This window comes from Delphinapterus leucas, chromosome 13, assembly GCF_059928025.1.
Source record: "Delphinapterus leucas isolate spDelLeu-1000000601 "Yukka" chromosome 13, BTC_Dleu_Yukka2, whole genome shotgun sequence".
NCBI lineage: Eukaryota > Metazoa > Chordata > Mammalia > Artiodactyla > Monodontidae > Delphinapterus > Delphinapterus leucas.
The window spans coordinates 71,330,746-71,350,233 of NC_143141.1; positions in this window are offsets into that span (position 1 = coordinate 71,330,746).

A 19,488-nucleotide genomic window follows, 5' to 3' on the forward strand; every position below is an offset into this window, starting at 1 on the left:
CCAAGATAAGCGGTCCGGGCCTTTTCACAGCACAAACAAGGCTCATTCCAGTGGGTAGCAGAGAAACAAGATTCTTCATGGCATGAAGCTTCACCTTTCTGTGGGAGCTTAACCCCTACACTCAAAGGAGACTTGAGTTTCATCTGTCCCGTTGATTTCCTGATGTGGGAAGCCAGGCCTAGAGGCCTGATGAGGTGTGATGAAGGTCAAAGTGCAGGCTCCTGACAAAGCCAGGACTCACGCCCATGTCGGACCCCAGAGCCCAGTCCTCCTGTGCTCTCGTTTGTCTGTCTCCCAGCTGAATAGTTGCATCAAGAAATTCTCAAATTCATTGCCCTTAGATTAAAAACTGCAGCCCCCTGCCCAGGTGTACCCACACAGCTGCCATGTTTATTTAAACCAGTCAGTTCTGACCAAGGAGTCCAGCTTTAAAACCAGGAACAATCCTAATCGGAGACCTGCCGAAGGAATTTAACCCAAGGCGATATTGATTCGTGGGCGTCAGGAAGTCTGCTGTCAGTCGGGGCTCCACCGCTAATTTGCAGTGTGGTAATAGAACAACCACAGCTCTTCCCCACCTCAGCTTCTTACCTCCTGAAGTGGAGATTCCAGTGCCCCTGCCCCTTCCTCCATCCTGCAACGCCAACACGCCGCCTCAGGTTGCCATTCAGGATGGAAGAGCAGGAAATGCTAGACTCTGCTCTATGTATGGGCCCCCCAGTCTGGCACACAGGACAGTTACCCACTACTGACCCACAGAGGCCTTCCACCGCTAATGTACAGAACCCTGGATTTTCCTATAAACAGACCGGTTGGTCTCAGCAGGCTGAGTGAGGGACAGACTCAGGGTAGGGTAACGTGGAAAGATGATGCAGGGCATTTGCTTCTGAAAAGATGACTGACTGCCTTTGCCAGGCTGCGCTAGGTTTAACTTCAGTCAGCCCAGGGCACTGTGGCAGGTCCGGCCAGCGTGGGGAAATCAGAGGCCTGTGGCATTCAGCATCCCCAGCCAAAGTTCTCCTCACATACTGATAACAGGATAAACGCGATCAGTAATAAAAAAAGGTGATCATTTATTGAAATTGATACCCTTGAGTGGCAATGTCACAATGCTTTAATTTCAGGCCCAGCTTCTTCTCACTTTCAAAGTCATTCGTAGTGTCAGCTTCTCCCTTTTCCCCTTGGTCTGAATAACACACTAATAAATGTACAATAAGGGCTTTAATGTCCGGGTGATATACACTAAAAAGAGAGAGCCATTCAAAGGCTTTAAAGATGATTTTTAAAAGCCTTAAAACTCACACCTAGGCTTGTCAGGGACATATTTCCCGGACACCCCATCACGGGAACAGTCGTGCAGCCGGGAGCTCTCTGAGCAGAGGCGGTCGTGAGATTCCAGTCCTAAGTGTGTGGAGAGGTAGGCCCCACACACAGTGTGGGCTTGGGCAAGTCTCTGAGTCTCTGGGAGCCTCAGCTTTCTTATCTGTATAATGGTAATAACCGAACCACCTCATAGGGCGGTTGTGAAGTTAAATTAGATAATGCAGGGTGGGTGTTCCCCTCACCCCTCCCAGCTGCCCCTCTCAGGGCTCCTGGGCCAGTCTTCCTCCAGGCTGCTCAGGGTTGTAGGGGAGTGGGTGTAAGAAGGGCCAAGGTTAGCAATTTCATGCCCCTCGGAAAGATCTAGGTTGCACCCCAAAGTACCAGTCCCACTGACTGTGCCTGGATGTATCCTATTTCTCACCCCTTTAAGTAGTAATATTGAAACAGTGATTAAATGCTAGTCTTCTCTAGCACGTGGACTTTAAGCCATCGAAATGGTAGGTCTCAAGATTTGGGGGTACAAATAAGAACCACACAGTTTACAAAATTCATACAGCTGAATTCCCCCCCCCCCAGTTGATTCTGATTTTATTAGTCTTGGGAAGGGGCATGAGCATAAGAATTTTTAGAAAGTGCCACTGGGATTCTGATGTGCATCAAAAATTAAGAATGACGGCTAATATCTCAGTTTGACTTGCTTGATCACATAAGCGGGTAGCTTTCTATAACTATTTACTAAACACGAAGGAGAAAAGTTAAAAAGAAAGCTTGGAGAGGAGAGATGGACTTGTGTGCAGGGTGGAGAGTCATTTCTCTCTCCCTTATGGGTAGACATCCTAGTGACAAGGCTATCCAAGCCTGGCCTGATCCTGCCTGCTGTGCGGCTCCCAAGCTGGGGTAGCTGGGTGTATCCCAGGTCATGGATGGGACTGGTCTCCACTGGTTGGTCTTCTCAGAACACATCTGTTATTCTTTCTTCAAAAGGACTGTGGCTTTCAAGGCCATGGGGACTGAGAAGAATACATAGTGGACTAGAGGGAGCCTGACCTTTTAGAGTCAGAGGGAGTCTCCATCCCATCTATCCATCCATGCACTTATCCATCCATCCATCTATCCATCCATCCATCCACTATTCACCCACCATCTACCATGCATCTTGTTCTTCAGAATGCCATGTATTGTCTCTCATCTAGTTCCCAGGTTAACAGCAGGGCCATGGCACTCTTTTTTGCTCTTAGGAGGTAGACACTATGTTGTCAATATTCACGGTAAATATCAGCACAGTGCATGTTCAGGGTACCAGATACGTCAACACCCATCGACTCGTTTCCTCTTCACTGCAGTGCATGTTCAGGGTACCAGGTACGTCAACACCCATCGACTCGTTTCCTCTTCACTGCAGCCTGTGTCGTATATATTATTATCCTCATTTTACAGATGAGTAAACTGAATCTGAGTGATGAGTAAACCGAATCGCTGAAAAGAGGTTCAGTGATTTGTCCATAGTCATGGGTAACACACAGGGGAACACAGATCTTCTGTGTCTTTTTAAAATCTCATGTTATTTCCCCGAGGAAGCCTTGTAGTTGAACCCTTGTAGCACACCTGGCTCTGAGGAAATTAAGACCTGTTCTCAACCAATCAGGAAAAGCTCATCTGATATTTGGTCATCTTGAAGCTAGAGTCCTTGGTTTGTACATCTTCTCATTCTTCACAGTGCCTGGCACGGTAGCACATAGAAGGTGTTCTGTGTTAGGTGAACGGACACCAGATCAGTTTACAATAGTTCTGTGATGCAAGTCTTCCTAAACCTAAGCTCTTAAACCTAAGCTCTTAAAAGTTCAGTCTGAGATCAGAGAAGAGTCTCCAATCAGTCAAAAGATAAAAAGTACTTCTCCCCACCCTCTGCCCACGCCCAGGGATAGATGTGTGATTCTCCCTGGGGCTCAGGAAGCAGCTGTCAGAGTATACCTCAACTGTGAAGGTTGCCACTAAGTACAAAGGACAATTCCTTTCCTGGCAGGTACAACTTTTACTCACGATTGCTTTCATTGATGGGCGTCAAGAAAAATAAATGAAAAGACCATCGGCTTCTGCCAGTTTTGACCTTCGAGATTTGACAGCCCAAGGCTTGTAGTGGGGCTCTTTTGAGCTGATTGCTTTCATTTTCCCACTGTACCCTGGATATTTGATGGATTGAACACTAGGAAGATGACAGAACTGTGAATACCTGTAAACCCCTCGGCTTGTCAAAATGGCATTCTGGCAAATCCCATAATGATAAATATATGTTATATGCAAAGAGAAGTCAAAATGCATAAAAGCAATCACTTCTCATCTCAGGAGTGCTTACTGAGCTTCACCGTTTCCCAGTGGGGAGGGAGATATTAAGAACAGGTGGAGGAATTAGGCGATACACCACTGGTGTCAAGGAGTTCACCCATCATTCTGTCATGCGTTCTGTCAACAAACGTTTATGAGTCTTACTCTGTCCCAGGCAGTGGTTGGACTCTGATGGTTCATCCTGCCTTCAAGGGGCTCAGAATGAGGTTTCGTGTTGGACGACATCAGGGACAGTTGCAGTGCTGTGATGGGTGTGTGCGCAGGTGCCGCGGAGGTGCTGGTGACAAGCTGGCACGGAGAAGACAACTGAGCTGGCTCTGATGGGAGAAGGGGAGTGGTCAGGCGGACAGTGAGAGGAAGGCACCCCATACAAAGGGGGCACATACGCCAAGGCCTGGCAGCCTGAGAAAGGAGGTGGTGTGCTGGGGCCGCGTGATCGCTCCGCCACCCTGCCCCATCCAGTCTCTCAGCGTGCCCAGACTCTCAGGTGTATGTCCCACTGGCTTGTGTGGCAACAGAACCCATCCACTTCCCACCGAGGCAGTCTCCAGACAGAAACGTCTCTAGGCCCCCACCCCTAGCCCACCTCTTCTTGTAGCAAACATCCTGCTACAAGTGCTCGAAAGATTTCACCCTGGGTCCAGGCACTTTTCATACTTTCTCTTTCCCTCTGGTAGGATCTACCTCCCTGGAGACAGTCCATGTATGCAACTATTTTCTGCTCCAGCACAAGTGGATTTCAGAGTACAAGCTCTTTACGCTTTTTGGCTACTGTTGGCTCAGACCCCAGGACTCTCCTGTCATCTTTCCTTCCTCCCCTCCTTCTCCTTTGCAGGAAGAGTAGCTAAGGCACGTTATTCCTCATGGATTGCCCTCCACCTCATTCTCTGCCAGAGATCCTTATTCATTCTTCAGCCCCCAGTTCAATATCTCCTCCTCTGAGAAGCTCTTTTAGGGTTCCTGGAATGGCATTGGCCCTGCGGCCTGCGATGATCCAGCTGCAGTCCTGGCTCTCCCACTAGTCGACAGGGATCCAGTGCTCTCTCATGGCTGGCTTCTTCCTAAGTGCCAACACATAGAGAACAGAGAAGGAGTGAGACTGCTGGCAGGGGATGAGCCGGCACCCTGGCAGCCTGAGTAGGGGCTTGCCTCCCTTCCTTCATTCCTCTTAATTTGTAAAATAATAATAATAATAATAATAATAATAATGAGGATGAGATGGAAAATTTTAGTCCTTGTTTGGGCTGCTATAGCAAAATGCCACTGATTGGGTGGCTAATAAACAACAGAAGTTTATTTCTTACAGTTCTGGGGTCTGGAGGTCCAAGATCAGGGTGCCAGCAGGAAGAGGGCCCTCTTCCTGGTTCATAGTTAGTGCCATCTCTCTGTGTCCTCACATGGTGGAAGGGGCAAGGAAGCTCTCTGGAGCCTCTTTTATAAGAGCACTAATCCCATTCATGAGGGCTTCACCCTCATGACCTAATCACGTCCCAAAGGCCCCACCTCCTAATGCTACCACATTGGGGCTTAGATTTCCACATGTGAATTTGGGGCTCAGACCATAGCCAGGAGATAACTGGTGCTTCCTGTGTGGTGCTGGGCGTTGTTCTAAGTGTCTTCCATGTGTCATCTCACTTAACATTATGCTTACCACCACTCAACCAGGGAGGCACTTTTATTACCTGCATTTTATAGTGGGGAGGAAGCTGAAGCTCAGTGTGGTTAAGTAACTCCCCCAGAGCCACACAGCTAGTACAGCAGACCGGATTTGAACCCAAGTAGTCCAGCTCCAGAGTCCATGCTCTCAATCACTATGCTACGGGCTTCCCTATCACCAATAATTAGGAATACGTTATCATTTATGTGTGACGATTAACCTTTGATTATTCTTAATAAATGCCCAGCTGCATATTTTCTATGGTATATATATATATATATATATAATCCTTCCCATCCAAAATTAAGGGCAAAATTCTAAGGCCTCAGCCCACAGAAGAAACACATTTTGGAGAGCAGGCAGCCCTGAGAACAGGAACTAGAAAGCATTATGCCTGGCCCTGCAGAAGGTCATAGAAAGTCCAACCAGGGAATGTGGCCTCGGATTCCTATTTCCTGAAGCTCTGTTCCAATCCTGCCCCCTGCCTGCAGGTCTCAGGTCTCTGTCTGTGGTAAGGAGGCAAAAACAGGTGATGGAATCGTCAGCTCTTTTAGCTGTAGTGGAGAAAGTTCAGGTGACCGGTGCTGACAGCGCAGGAGTAAAGAAACAGCACAACGTGCATAATCACCCAGGCCAGCCTTGTGCTCATTCTAGGCCTCAAAGTAAAGCTCCCTGTTTTCATTACCTGGCCTGCTTCTCAGTTTTCTTTTTTCCTCTTTGTTTTGTTTGTAGTGCCACACTCACATGTCTAGCTAAACTCCTTGCTGTTAGAAGAGAGATGCATTCTTTTATGGTTCAAAGCCTATGTTAAGAGCTGATCAACCAAGGGATTTCACATTTAAAAGGCTTTACAAAAATCTACACACGGATTTGGTGCAATGTCTCTTCCTGAGAGAATCTTACATCACTAAACTCCAAGAGGAGAGTTCCCACTGCTTTCAGATTACTGGTAGCTTTCCCTCTGCCAGTGGGTAAGTCTTGTGGTGGCAAGAAAGGGGAGGGCTTGAAAGGAAGGCCACAGCTTTCGAATAAAGCAGGCTGAGCCCAGGCGTGCGAACTACCATTGCCAGTGGCTTGGATATTTCTTGAGGCCATTCATCCAAAGACACTAGGTTACCTGAGTGTCTGGGGCCTTCCTCCACCCACGGGGTAACTTTGCTGAAATGACTGGTGAGCAATGGGCCTCTGAGGAGAGAGTCTGTTTCCTCCATGGCCCTGCTGCTTGACTCAGATTTTCAGTCCATTTGAAGGAGTGTGAGGGAGAAGCCAAAGCCGAATTGTTATTCTGTGTTGTACTGTTAATTCTGTGGAACGTTCCTTGAAGCCTTTGAGGATGATAACCTCAGTGACTCTTCCTGAGTATTAGGAAGTCCCAAAATGGGGCAAATCAAGACCCTAAGGAGAGAACTGGCAGGTGAATATTGCAGGCTGTTGTTAATCCTTTGCTTCAAACCCTTCAGTAAAACCCTGTCCAACCCAGGCTCAAGTCTGAGGTCACTGGCATGGCACCAACCCTGACCTGGCCCCGCCTCTCTTGAGCCTGCCTCACCCCATTCCCTTAGACCCGTACGTCATTTACATCAACTACTTACCGTTGCCCCCAAGTAAAGCAAGTTGTTTCAAGCCCTCTTGTCCCCCTCTACACACACACACACACACACACACCCCTCCCTGACCACCACATACAGTCTTTCTCCTCTTTCAAGAATGAATCTCTTAGTTCCTCTTCCATCAAGCCTTTCCTGAGACTCTACACCCACCCCAAGCCGTGTTAATTACACTGTCCTTTGCACCAACTTTTGTTGCCTGTTCCACATCTCTGTTAGAGCTCTCAGCACTGTACCACGTCTGTTTCTTTACATGTCTTTCTCACCAAGTAGGCTCCCTAAGAATAGGGATGGGCATTATTTATCATTTATCTCCAGGGCTTAGCACAGTGCCTGACTCACAGTGTATGTTCAAGAAATGCTATCTAGGGACTTCCCTGGCAGTCCAGGGGTGAATACTCCACGCTTCCACTGCAGGGGGACGCAGGTTCGACCCCTGGTTGGGGAACTAAGATGCCGCATGGCACAGCCAGAAAAAAAGAAGAAAAGAAAGGGGCCAAGAACTCTTCAAGAACTTAAGATATAGTTTTAAGGGGAAAAAAATGCACCTAGAAAGCTCTTGACCAAAATTTTACCTCTGTCTTCCACAACAACTTACTTTCTTCTACCCAACCCCAAATATATTGACTGCCCTCAGCCTGTGTCATCATTTGTAGCCTAACCGTCCCACACTGCTAAGCAAATGCCGGCATACACCAGCCTCAGAAATAAGTGGTTCCAATGTTTTCTGATTACCCCACTGTGATCCTTTTATCCCTTCCAATTTTCTAAGTAATTTCTTATATATTTTTTCTATGTTTCCTAACCTTCCACAAGAGACTTCTACTTGGTACTTTTCCCCCAATTTCTCCCTTTCCTTAGTTTACTACTAGTCTTTACATCCCCACTTTAAGCACACTGGCTCCTATTGAGTTTTTTATCGTTTCACACAAGCTAGGATGAATTCCAGTTGCATTCTCTACACTGTTCCTTGAATATCCCCTCCATTATCTTGTTTTTCTCTCCCAGGACTACCATTCCTCCCTGACTGCATGGAATTTTATTCATTATTCTATCTCTATCGGATGTTTACCTGCAGGCCTGAGAGAGACTCCTCTGTCTGGAGTTTCAGAGCCTGGTCACTCTCCATAGGGAGCCTCTTGGTGGCCATTGGGTCATCCTCTCAATAGACCTAGATGATTTCCATTTCTAAAAATCCCCATTTGTCTGTCATCTTTCTTGATTAACCTTCTGTCACCTTGTCTAAGTTGTCTAACTGGCCTCTGGGGTGTGGGGAGCCAGCGACAGCAGATTCATTGTGTACGGAGTGTGAGCCAGATGAATTTGGTGGTTGACAAAGCCAGACTTCAGATAAAAATAAAAAGTCCTGCATTTCACTGTATGTCCATGGTCCTTGGGTCCTTGGCCTTCTTCTGTGGCTGCCTCTCCAAGTTCACATTCCCACTTAACCATTTATGCTAAGATGGGTTAAAGGCATAGTCTAGCTAGCAGAACTTGGAAAATATTTCAGTCATAGAATTATCAAGCATTAAAGAAGCTTAAAAGTTATTGAATTCATGATACAGCCAGTATGGAGAACAATGGAGGTTCCTTAAATAACTAAAAGTAGACCTACCATACAACTCAGCAGTCCCACTACTGCGCATATACCCTGAGAAAACCATAACTCAAAAAGAGTCATGTACCACAATGTTCACTGCAGCTCCATTTACAATAGCCAGGACATGGAAGCAACCTAAGTGTCCATCGACAGATGAATGGATAAAGAAGATGTGGCACATATATACAATGGAATATTACTCAGCCATAAAAGGAAACGAAATTGAGTTATTTGTAGTGAGGTGGGTGGACCTAGAGACTGTCATACAGAGTGAAATAAGTCAGAAAGGAAAAACAAATACCATATGCTAACACATATATATGGAATCTTAAAACAAAAACAAAAAACAACAATGGTTCTGAAGAACCTAGGGGCAGGACAGGAATAAAGACTCAGATGTAGAGAATGGACTTGAGGACATGGGGATGGGGAAGGGTAAGCTGGGACGAAGTGAGAGAGTGGCATGGACATATATACACTACCAATGTAAAATAGCTAGTGGGAAGCAGCCGCATAGCACAGGGAGATCAGCTTGGTGCTTTGTGATCACCTAGAGTGATGGGATAGGGAGGGTGGGAGGGAGACGCAAGAGGGAGGAGATATGGGGATATATGTATATGTATAGCTGATTCACTTTGTTATAAAGCAGAAACTAAGACACCATTGTAAAGCAATTATACTCCAATAAAGATGTTAAAAATAAAAAAAGTTATTGAATTCAACCCCTTTGCCACCCCTAACCAACGCAAGACCCTCTTCTAAGCTCCTCTGACTTTAGCTCACCTGGCTCCAACCAGCAGAACACTCGCCAAGAGCACAGCAGAGCACCCCACCACGGGGCAGCTAAAGCTGCTAGGAGAAACTTGCTAATGGCTCCCTCATTGGCTTTGTTCCCTTGGAAACAATTGAAAGTCTCTAAAAAGTTATTTAGTTTCCTCAAGCCTCTGGTGTCTCATCCATAAAATGGGAACAGTAATACCTACCTTGTAGGATCTTTGTGAGGATTATTGCTTTGAACAATGATAGCTGATATATATTGAGTGCTTACCGTGGTCATAGCACCAAAGCATATGATGGCATTTAATACCGCCATTTCCCTATGAAGCAGTACTATGATAATGTATACAAGGCACCTAGGATCACTGGAGTAGACAATATATGTTAGTCCCGTTCCCATTTCACCATTATCTTGATCCTCTATTTCTCCTCTGAAATCACATAGAACAAGCCTACTTTCTCCTAACAAAGCAGTTTTTCATTTGAGGATAGTTTTCATGTCTCTTCTTAACTTTCTTCCCCAGGCTAAACAATTTTATTTCTTCTCTAGCATATTTTCCAGAGCCATTTTCTTCCAATGTGATCTTACTAGTGAAGGGGTAAAGGACTTATTCTTCAGTGATCTGGAAAACCCCACCCACCAATGTAGGGTAAACTTGACTCTTTCTTCCACTAGCTGTATCTACTGTTTGAAACCCAGACACCCGAAAGTTGACACCATTAGGAACCAGGGAGGCTGCCAGAGCATTCCATCAAAGTCATGTCTCAGACCGTTCCCATCGGTTTTTGCCGATGGAGAATCCTCACGTTTCTCTTGTGAAGAATGCTTTTGTTTACTACTGCCATTCCCCAAAATGTCTGATTCAAAAAGAAAATTAATTCTGGCCCCAGCTTTCACATCATCTTCTTTGTCTGTCATCCTTGTGGTCTGCCAGTTTTGCCCCTTTGTTCCCCTAATTGCCGGAGACATTTTTATACTGAGTAAATTGCATCAGGCTCACTGCAAAATGAATCAATTTGGAAAGAGTATGAGCTGCACTGTTGTCTTAAGTGTGCATTAACATTTAGATGTGTTATTTAAAACAGGTCTGGGGTTAGTGCCAGGGAGACAGCCTCATGACTATTCTGACTCACTCTCTGTGGCTGAACTTCACAGAAGGGAACTGGGGAACCCTGTAACCCATCACCAGCCCTGTTTAATTCTCCATCCCTCTAGGGAACACTGAACTAGGTGAGATCTTTTAAGAGCTCAGATTTGGGAACTTGATTGACAAACTGAGCTTGACTTGGTGATCTCTGAGTGAAACACAGCTGGAAGTAGGAGCCGACGGGGTGGGAGTGGGGGGGAGCATCTCTTCCTGTTCCATCATCCATCAGACACACACATGACATCTAGGTTTAAGCGCAAACCAGACAGCCAGAGTCCTTGGCAGTAAAACATAGCACACACAAAGAAACAAAACACGCCAGCCACCCTCTCTAGTGTAAAAATTAAACAATGCTCTGGAAACCAGTGAAAAAGAAAAGCTGCCATCCGGATGATCAGGTGGTGATTCAATGAGCTAATTCTTTTACCATCAGGAAAGTCAGGTAATATCTCCATTAGTAGCAGAAGGTTTAAAAATTGGAGAGAGTGGCAACTCCAGGACAATTGTCTGATTTATGCTTTCTCAATCACCTGAGCTCATGGCCTAAACTGGTAATGGACTCCATCCATCAAAAAATTATCCCATCTGGCATCCTGGTTTCTGAAGAAATCTGGACGTCCTCGTAGAGAACTGGCTAAATGATATAATGTGTGTGAAAGCCCTTAGCGCAGTTCCTCAGTAAAAGGGGGTTGAATCCATTCAGTCTATTTTAATTTTATGTTCAGAGATATGATGGTGCATTAGATTACACAGGAGAAATAAAACATCAGTTGTATAATGCCATAATTAAGATCTCAAAGCCTGAGATGTACAACCATGAGGATTGTAAGGATGGCACCTTCTCAGGGAGATCTGCCGGACATCTCCGTCCCTGTGTGTCCCTTCTCTCTTAGCCCCTAAGGCTCTTTGTGAGTAATGGCTCCAATCTCATGGAAGGTCACCAACTATGTGCATATCTGCCCATTTCTCTCAGTGGAGCCCCAACTTCATGCAGGCTTTCATTTTGGTGTCTACAGAGTCCAAAACAGTGCCTGGCACACAATACATATTCAATAAATATTTGTTGACTGAGAAATATTTCCAAATAGAACTCAAAAATATTGTCATGCTAATTTCTGTGTTGAAGTAGATGATAGGTAAGGGTATCTGTCTCTGTGCTAGGCAGGCAGAAAGTTGTAGAATCTCTGACCAGAGATAGAACACAATGCATAAAGACCACTGCTGCCACTTGCATAGCACTTACTATATGGTGGGCATCATTCTAAGAGCCTTTACCTATATTTACCTATTTAATCTTCACCATAGTTCTGTCAGGTATCACTGTTATTATCCCCATTTTATGGATGAAGGCACTGAGCTTGCCCACAGTCCCACTAGTACTGATCAGAGCTGGGATTTGAACCCACAGGGTCTCACTCCAGAGCCCAGGGAAGGGGAGGCGGGGGGAGGATCAGATCTGCACTCCAACCAAGTCCCCAGTAGTGCACTTACTTCCTTTTATTTATAGGCAAAATTGAAAAACCACTAAGGGGAGGGACACAAACATAACATTTTGCTGGATAAACTGAGGCAGGATGGAGATAAGGAAGTCTGCATGCATTCTGCTGCTGTGTGGGAACCCCCGCTGAGCTGGGACCCAGACTCCTGCTCTCCCACTGCCCGAGCCCCCCTCAAATCGCTGGACCCTGCCCTCCTCAGCCCTGCTCAGTCAGGCTTGAACGGACCGTTCACATCTGTGTGAATAGGATTTCCAAAAGCTCTAGAGGAAAAGTGCAAAAAATCTGTCTCTTTTCCAATTGGCTCTGAAAATATCTTCCCCTACTTGAACCTTCCCCTCTTGCTAATGCCTTTTGATGCCTGCACTTAATTGCTTTTAAACAGGAAGCTGCTGTGATCAGAGAATTCAGAGTTACATCTGCATCTTTTGTGCTGAAACTATTTTACCATATGATTTTAAAGCTGGTTACAGGTTGACTTTGATGAGAGCAATGTAGGTCTCACCGGTCTTGCTATAATTAGTTGCCTGCTTACATGACTGGGGAGAGAAAATTATTTATTGATTCTCACTTCAAAAAGAAAACCCACAAGCGTGTTTCCCACAACCACATAATTCTATTCTGACCCCCATCTTGGTGAGATCTTGCACCGTGGCCCACCTCCCCCTCTCTTTCTGTCCAGGGTTGCCTTTCTCTTTGCCTTCATTCATTCACTTGTTCATTCATTCATTCACTAAATACTTATCTCAATGAGTATTCCTCTACTACATGCAGGGAAATGTACGGGATGGTGGGGAAAAAGCTGAGAACAAGCAGAAAAAATTGCTGTCCTCAGGAAGCTTGCATTCTAGAAGATGATATGAATATTACGTTACTAGTTACATGTATAATCATGCAGTTGCCATAATGATACATGACGAAGGAGTATAGGCTTCTATGAGCTCTTAAAAGAGGGAACCTGACCCTGGCCAGGGGATCAGATGAGCCTTCCAGAGGAAGTGGCCTTTGAACTGAAGTCTGAAGAAAGAGTAGTATTGTGACTAGTGGGAAGATTCTTTCTGGGAGTAGAACAGCATATGAAGGCCCTGAAGGTGAGATATTTTTGAGGAAATAAAGGAAAACTGATGCATCTGGGTCTGAAAGTAAAGAGAGGGCTTACTGGGGAAAAGGATGGGGAGAAAGGCAGAGGAGGGATCAGACACATTTAGGACCACAACCTTTATCTTAAGAGCCAAGGAAAGCTGATGTAGAGTTTTAAGGATAGAACCGTGAGTGAATTGGAGGTAGAGTAAAAGTGGCTGGAGACTCCAGACCTTTTCAGTGGTCCAGAGGACGGGGAGGGTAGTCCTGTAGTCAGAAAGTGAGGTATAGAGAGACGTGAACAGGCTTGTACATATCTATGTACAAGGTACAATGGACAAGATTAGTGCTGGATTGGATACAGGTGAGAGAGAAAGGAAGGTATTTTTGCCTTGACCAATTGGGTAGATGGAGCGATTCTTTAAAACAGGCAAAAGTGAAGGAGGCACACGTGTGGAGAGGAAAGTAGAAATTTTAGCTTGGAGATGGAGTTTTTAGAATCTTATAAACATCCAAGTGGATATGCAGGTGGACATGGGGCTCTGGAGCTCAGAGAAAAGATCTGGGCTGAATAAAAATAAATTTGGGAGTTGTTAGCATGTTGGCATGACTTTGAAGCCAATGGGAACGTATTAAAATGCTTAGGAAATTAACTGGTAATAGATCATCGACCTAAATGTAAAATCTAAAACTATGAAATTTCTGGAAGAAAAGATAGAGAAAATTGCAGCAAAGTTGTGTATGCAAAGGTTTCTTAGCACACGAAATGTATAAACTATACAACAAAATATTGATCAATTGGAATTTATCAAAGTTAAATACTTTTGCTCTTCAAAGGATTCCATTTAAAAAAAGAAAAAACAGAATAGGAGAAAATATTTGAGATTTTATCTATGCCTATATCTATACCTATATATCTGACAAACGGCTTGCACCCACCCAATTAAGAAATGGTCAAAAGACTTTAATGGACACTACACAAAAGAAGATATAGAAATGCCACTAATAGGTGTGGAAGTGGGTGTGCAGGTGGTTAGCTTGGAACTGGTGAGAGATGGCAGCTGGAGGGGCAGAGGAATCAAGGTCACTTATTTGTGCCCCACTTGTCCCTTGGTCTGACTTACATGGCTAGAATACAGCTAGTCAGAATGGAGCCCCTGATTCATGAATCACCTCCCTCACGAAGGCTTCCTGGGAGACTTCAGCCCACTCTGTTCTCTTTATTTCTCAATTCCATATAACTATCTAAACTAAATGACACTCCGGTGTCCCATCCCATCAGAGAATGCCTGTAGGTTGCTATACTAAATTCTTTGTATACTTAGTCTGTCAACATCCAGTGCTCTCTTTGTTCACAAATTGTTTTATATAGATGTTTCTGGTTTCCCCAACGGGACTGTTCTTACTGTTCTTTTGCTATTAGTTATTGAATTTTTTTGTATAAGTTAGGCACTTTACAAATATTGTAGGTATTGAATACTTGTAAAAGCCTATGAAGTAAATATTACTAACTTCAGTTTACAGGGAAGACACTAAAGCTAAGGGAAATCAAATAACTTCCCAAAGCATTAGAACAGGATTTGAACTTCGGTTTTTGTGGGTTCTGAGTTCTCAGTTCTTCCTGAGTTCTAAAGCCTGCTCGTAAGCACTGGAGACATGGTCTCCTTCCAGTTGGGGCCATGTTTTATACTTATTTTGCACACCTTTGTGATTGGCATGGTGCTAAGCACATGGCACACGCTAAACAAATATTGATTTGTTCACTGATTCCCTCAACTAATACTTTTATGCTTTGAAATAGCAACCACCTGCCATGAGGGACTCTTAAGGGGCTTTAAGAATGTCAATTATTGGGCACACGTCATCCTTGCCAGAGCAGATGAAGAAATTAACTAAAGGAGCTCCAGACATTTTGTCACCGCCTTGGTTTGAGAAGAGAAAGGCAGAGCAGCTTCCTACTCTCTGCTCATCCCAGCTGCCTTTCCACCTCTTCTGAGACTTCTCTTTCCTTCTTCCAGAGAAGCCACAGGAATGTCAGGAGATTGACTGGTCACCTTGACCCAGATCCAATGTAGTAACGTGTGTTACACCCATGATCCCCATAAGGAATTCTAGAGCAGGGAGTGGTGACTAAAGCCACTGCTTGATCTTTCTTCTTCTGATTGCAAAGTGACAAATCCCAAATGTGAACACAAACAGATAACAAGTATCTTGCAAATAAACCTCCCTCACACGTAATCACCTAATCTCTCTCTCTCCCTCCCTCTCTCTCTCTCTGTCTCTCTGTCTCTGTCTCTCTCTCTGTCTCTAATGCTACCTTCTTTCTTTCTTCCTGGCACTCTAAAGGCCAAGCAAGTCTCCATTACAATTGCTTACCTAAAAGGTTTTCTTAGCTGTTGTAAAAGACATTCTATCGGAAATATACTGGAATAGATTCCAGTTATGTAGCCTTGATTTTTGCATAATTTAGGGTGAGTCACTGTTCTTTGATGAGTCAGTTCAGGGATAAGAATTCATTCATGAATTAAGGTTTCCAAGGATTCATGAGGACCCAGAGTGAGATACTTGCCTAGAAGGTAGAAAGGCTCTTTTCTTCCATATTTCAGACTTTATATTCAGCGAAAAGCACAAGAGTAGGCGGGACCAAAGGGATTATACAAGTGAGTACAGAAAGCTTTTGCTGATCTAATTTACTCTTTTTTGTGTGTGTGCGTGTGAAAACATTTTATGTATTAGATACAAATAGTGTATTTTTGAATATATTTAAGATATTGTAAAATTCAGACACTTAGGGGCATTTAAGTTTTAGAGCCACTGAATGTTTCCTGTTCCTTAATTTGTTTTTATATTTTATTTTATTTATTGTTTTTAATAGGTCTTTATTGGAGTATAATTGCTTCACAATACTGTGTTAGTTTCTGTTGTACAGCAAAGCGAATCAGCCATATGCATACACATGTCCCCATATCCCCTCCCTCTTGAGCCTCCCTCCCATCCTCCCTATCCCACCCCTCTAGGCCATTGCAAAGCACCGAGCCGATCTCCCTGTGCTATGCTGCTGCTTCCCACCAGCCAACTGTTTTACATTAGGTAGTGTATGTATGTCGATGCTGCTCTCACTTCGCCCCAGCTTCACCCTCCCACCCCATGTCCTCAAGTCCATTCTCTATGTCTACCTCTTTACTCCTGCCCTGCAACTAGGTTCAGCAGTACCATTTTTTCTTTTTTTTTTTTTAGATTCCATATATATGCATTAGCATACGGTATTTGTTTTTCTCTTTCTGACTTACTTCACTCTATATGACAGACTCTAGGTCTGTCCTCCTCACTACAAATAACTCAATTTCATTTCTTTTTATGGCTGAGTAATATTCCATTGTATCTATGTGCCACATCTTCTTTATCCATTCATCTGTTGATGATGCACATTTAGGTTGCTTCCATGTCCTGGCTATTGTAAATAGTGCTGCAATGAACATTGTGGTACATGACTCTTATTGAATTATGGTTTTCTCAGGGTATATGCCCAGTACTGGGATTGCTGGGTCATATGGTAGTTCTATTTTTAGTTTTTTAAGGAACCTCCATACTGTTTTCCATAGTGGTTGTATCAATTTACATTCCCACCAACAGTGCAGGAGGGTTCCCTTTTCACCACACCCTTTCCAGCATTTATTGTTTCTAGCTTTTTTGATAATGGCCATTCTGACCGGTGTGAGGTGATACCTCACTGTAGTTTTAATTTGCATTTCTCTAATAATTAGTGATGTTGAGCATCTTTTTATGTGCCACTTGGCCATCTGTATGTCTTCCTTGGTGAAATGTCTATTTAGGTCTTCCACCCATTTTTTTAACTGGATTGTTTGTTTTTTTGATATTGAGCTCCATGAGCTGTTTGTATATTTTGGAGATTAATCCTTTGTCTGTTGTTTCATTTGTAAATATATTCTCCCATTCTGAGGGTTGTCTTTTTGTCTTCTTTATGGTTTCCTTTTCTGTGCAAAGGCTTTTAAGCTTAATTAAGTCCTATTTGTTTATTTTTGTTTTTATTTCCCTTATTCTAGGAGGTGGGTCAAAAAAGATCTTGCTGTGGTTTATGTCAAAGAGTGTTTTTCCTATATTTTACCCTAAAAGTTTTATAGTGTCCGGTCTTACATTTAATATTTAATCAATTTGGAGTTTATTTTTGTATATGGTGTTAGGTAGTGTTCTAATTTCATTCTTTTACATGTAGCTATCCAGTTTTCCCCGCACCACTTATTGAAGAGGCTGTCTTTCCTCCATTGTATGTTCTTGCCTCCTTTGTCGTAAATTAGGTCCCCATATGTGCGTGGGTTTATCTCTAGGTATTGTATCCTGTACCATTGATCTATATTTCTGTTTTTGTGCCAGTACCATACTGTCTTCATTACTGTAGCTTTATGGTATAGTTTGAAGTCAGGGAGCCTGATTCCTCCAACTCCATTTTTCTTTCTCAAGATTGCTTTGGCTATTTGGGGTCTTTTGTGTTTCCATACAAATTGTAAGATTTTGTGTTCTAATTCTCTGAAGAATGTCATTGGTAGTTTGATAGGGATTGCACTGAATCTGTAGATTGCTTTGGGTAGTATAGTCATTTTCACAATTTTGATTCTTCCAATCCATGGACATGGTATATTTCTCCATCTGTTTATGTCATCTTTGATTTCTTTCATCAGTGTTTTATAGTTTTCTGAGTACAAGTCTTTCTCCTCCTTAGGCAGGTTTATTCCTAGGTATTTTATTCTTTTTGTTACAGTGGTAAATGAGAGTGTTTCCTTAATTTCTCTTGCAGATTTTTCATCATTAGTATATAGGAATGCAAGAGATTTCTGTGTATTAATTTTGTACCCTGCAACTTTACCAAATTCATTGTTGAGCTCTAGTTTTCTGGTGGCATCTTTAGGATTCTCTATGTATAGTATCATGTCATCTGCAAACAGTGACAGTTTTACTTCTTCTTTACCAATTAGGATTCCTTTTATTTCTTTTTCTTCTCTAATTGCTGTAGCTAGGACCTCCAAAACTATGATGAATAATAGTGGTGAGAGTGGACATCCTTGTCTTGTTCCTGATCTTAGAGGAAATGCTTTCAGTTTTTCACCATTGAGAATGATGCTTGCTGTGGGTCTGTCATATATGGCCTTTATTATGTTGAGGTAGGTTCCCTCTATGCCCACTTTCTGGAGAGTTTTTATCATAAATAGGTGTTGAATTTTGTCAAAAGCATTTTCTGCATCTATTGAGATGACCATATGATTTTTATTCCTTAATTTGTTAATGTGGTGTATCACATTGATTGACTTGCATATATTGAAGAATCCTTGCATCCCTGGGATAAATCCCACTTGATCTTGGTATACGATCCTTTTAATGTGCTGTTGGATTCTGTTTGCTAGTATTTTGTTGAGGATTTTTGTATCTATGTTCATCAGTGATATTGGTCTATAATTTTCTTTTTTTATGATATCTTTTTCAGTTTTGGTATCAGGGTGATGGTGGCTTTTACAATGAATTTGGGAGTGTTTCTCCCTCTGCAATTTTTTGGATGCATTTGAGAAGGATCGGTGTTAGCTCTTCTCTAAATTCATAGAATTCGCCATCTGGTCCTGGGCTTTTGTTTATTGGAAAAATTTTAATTACAGTTTCAATTTCATTACTTGTGATAGGTCTGTTTATATTTTCTAATTCTTCCTGGTTCTGTCTTGGAAAATTGTACCTTTCCAAGAATTTGTCCATTTCTTCATGGTTGTCCATTTTACTGGCATACAGTTGTTTGTAGTTGTCTCTTACAATCCTTTGTATTTCTGCAGTGTCAGTTGTGAGTTCTTCTTTTTCATTTCTAATTTTATTGATTTGTGTCCTCTCCCTTTTTTTCTTGATGAGTCTGGCTAATGGTTTATCAATTTTGTTTATCTTCTCAAAGAACCAGCTTTTAGTTTTACTGACTTTTGCTATTGTTTTCTTCATTTCTGTTTATTTCTGCTCTGATCTTTATGATTTCTTTCCTTCTACTGACTTTGGGTTTTCTTTGTTCTTCTTTCTCTAGTTGTTTTAGGTGTAGGGTTAGATTGTTTATTTGAGATTTTTCTTGTTTCTTGAGGTGAGACTGAATTGCTATAAACTTCCCTCTTAGAACTGCTTTTGCTGAGTCCCATAGGTTTAGGGTCATCGTGTTTTCATTGTCATTTGTTTCTATGTATTATTTTATTTCTTCTTTGATTTCTTGGTTATTTAGTAGCGCACTGTTTAGCCTCCATGTATTTGTGGTTTTTACAGTTTTTTTCCTGTAATTGATTTCCAATCTCATAGCGCTGTGGTTAGAAAAGATACTTTATATGATTTCAATTTTCTTCAATTTTCCTAGGCTCAATTTGTGACCTAAGATGTGACCTATCCTGGAGAAAGTTCCACATGCACTTGAGAAGAAAGTGTATTC